Source organism: Cryptomeria japonica, chromosome 10, assembly GCF_030272615.1.
Source record: "Cryptomeria japonica chromosome 10, Sugi_1.0, whole genome shotgun sequence".
Classification (NCBI taxonomy): Eukaryota; Viridiplantae; Streptophyta; class Pinopsida; order Cupressales; family Cupressaceae; genus Cryptomeria; species Cryptomeria japonica.
Window position 1 is genome coordinate 774,452,642 of NC_081414.1, and position 3,021 is coordinate 774,455,662.

The window sequence follows — 3,021 nt, forward strand, 5'->3', positions numbered from 1 at the left end:
AAGTCCACTCGGTTAAGAGATTTTCTGTTACTTTACAAAATAACAGTAATAAGAATATATCTGCAACTTTACATCTAAAATGCTAAATCAGATTCTTATTTGCTCAATACTTCTTAGTCATAGGACTTATCTTGTCCCTCTACTGGGCTCTATATTCTGTTAATCAAACAAGTCTTCAAGCTTCTGTGCTCGGTAATCACTATGTAGCATCCCTGTGCTTACATTTGCCCGCATACATTGTTTATCAACAGTTCCTTATTTATAAGCAATTTGCTAACCACTTAATCTCCTTGATCACATTTCCCATGATCAATCTTAGCCATCAGATCTCTAGACTTGACCAGGTTCAATGTATCCTTCGATCTGAAAACATTTTACCTTTCCTTGGAACTTGCATACATTTCTTGGAACTTGTGCTAGGGTATTGCTATTCAATTTGAGCTATAGATCTTCCTACCGATCTTCCATTGCCATAGATCCTTAACAAAATTCATACACGTTGTATCAATCATTTAATCATACCCAGATCATCAGCTTCCTTCATTAAATAACACATGTATTCATCCAATGCATTCTGTTATTACTCGGTTGCAACTCGGTAAATACTAAACTTCACTCGGTAGATATTCCGCCTTCATTAACCGATAGCAATAACCTTAGGGTTTACCGACTAGGTTCCTTAGGGTTTACCAACTAGGTTCTTTGCTCGGTAACATAGTATAGTATTAACCTTACAAACAATAGCATATGTAGGATATCAAAACAATCTAAACATCATGATCTCATCATTGTCTAACTCGGTAATAGTTGCCCATTGAATAACTTATTCCTCCCCTTATTCATCACATTCTTTCTGTGTCTTTTACCGACATCTTAATTCTCTTCAAAACATACTTCTTAAGATATGGCAACCTCATACTAAATTAGAAAATCAATTTCTTGACATCAATGACAAAATAATATTGTTAAGACAGTAAACATCCTTAATCAGTTATATCCATAATCATCAACAACCTTCTGAATATCCTTATTGAAATGCCAAAAATCTCCCTTTGTTTATTATAATGCCAATAGATTACACATTCAATGTGATTCTACTAGAGGAGATTTGCATGCCTTCATGATTTTTTATATTGTACATTACCTATGTAGTGGGAGTTCCTAGATGTGTATGTTCTTCATTGATAGTATTGAGACTTGGAGCTTGTGATTATATGTTGTGGGTAGGTTATGTTGATGGAATGAGATTCAATTCTTATGATGTGTATACTTCATCTTTAGGTATGGATAGTTGGATTGTTACTTGAGTGCTATTTCAACTATGGAAATTATTTCTTGATAGCTATATTTTCTACTTTTTGATTGAGCGTATGTGTTGGGATATCATTTGGAGGTAGAACTAATGCATCTATATGACAATTACTATGACATATTTTTGGATGGAGTTTTATCTTTATGTAATGACATAATGAAGGATGGGAGTATCATTGTATGACATGGTGGTCACCTTGATTCTTGTTGTATATATCTTGATGGGCATATGGAGCACTTTAATTCATTGGCTGTATATATGGTTGTAAGGATTGTTCCCTTGTTGATGTTTGAGTTTACTTTTTACCCCTTATGTAATGTATACAAGTGGAGGAATGTTAGGAGGTGTGAATTGTACACCTTGCATAATGTTATAATGTAATCTATTAAGCTATTCATGGTGCACCTAAATGACCAAGCTTGGATGCATGCATCACATGGGTTTAGCATTCTTGGGGCTAGTTTATGTGTCACATGTAACATTTTGATAAATTTTCAATATGGGGTTGCACATTGGGATAAATATTTAATATTAGAAAAATATAGTACCAAAAAGTAAATTTAGTTTTAATGGTTTTGTAAGGTCATGGTATTAGTCACATGGTTTTATATAGTACCACTTGATGGTTTGTGAAAACTTATGTCTATAAAAGCAAGCACATGGGTAATTTTTTAAGGTTGGCTAATCTGGCTAAGGGATTGAAGAGCATTTATTGCCTTCATTTTGATGGTTTCAAGCATCACATGAGATGTATGGTTATATGCTTATTCACATCCACAGTGCATATAGAGTGTTCAATGTTTCTGAGGTATTCATGGAGACCTTAAAGATGTATTATAATTATTTCATTGCTAAATAATAATGGTTTTTTCTTATGGTATATCTTATTTCACCTTTCATGGTATGTTGTCTATTCTTTTACATATGAATTCGAGATAATTATTTTCATTATTTTCTCTATTTGGGTTATGTGGAAATTGTTATAGATGACTGAAAATTTCCTAACAATTACAAGGATTATATCTAAGATTTTGATAACAACTTAAGATAAAATATAACTACAATAGCTTGATAATCATGAATCAACTCTAGTGATATCTAACACCAATTCCTATTGCTAAATTATTAGTTTAATTGATAAATTACTTCAATTATAATGGGACTAGCTTTATAAATTATGTCTTCTTTGTCAATATTACCTTAAACATTGAAGCACCATTCAAGATATAATCTTAAACACTAAGAATTAGAGATTAGTATGAAAACTTAAAGATCATGGTTGGACTAAGGAAGATGCCTTTTGACCTATGCATCTAATAACAAAACCTCATATGTGGAATGTAACCATTTTGAGTGATTCTACAAGATGCTATGATTAATTAGTTTAGAGAAGAAGATCTTAATTTTTAACTACCAATATGGCATACTCTTAGAAGTTTAGATTTGATTCAAAGCATAGTTTAATCCAATTGTTATCAGTAAGAATGATATAAAGTGTAGACAAGTATTTTTAGATATTCTTTCAAATAGAATGTGTATGATCTTACCTTTATGATTTGCATACCAAACCAAAAACTATAAAGCCAACTTGCTACATAAACATCCACTAAATAATGAGTAACTTTATTTTAAATGCAAAAGGTATAACGATGGCTAATTATATAAAATTTAATTAAATCTCTTTGTTGAGTCCTTATTTCATAGAGAAT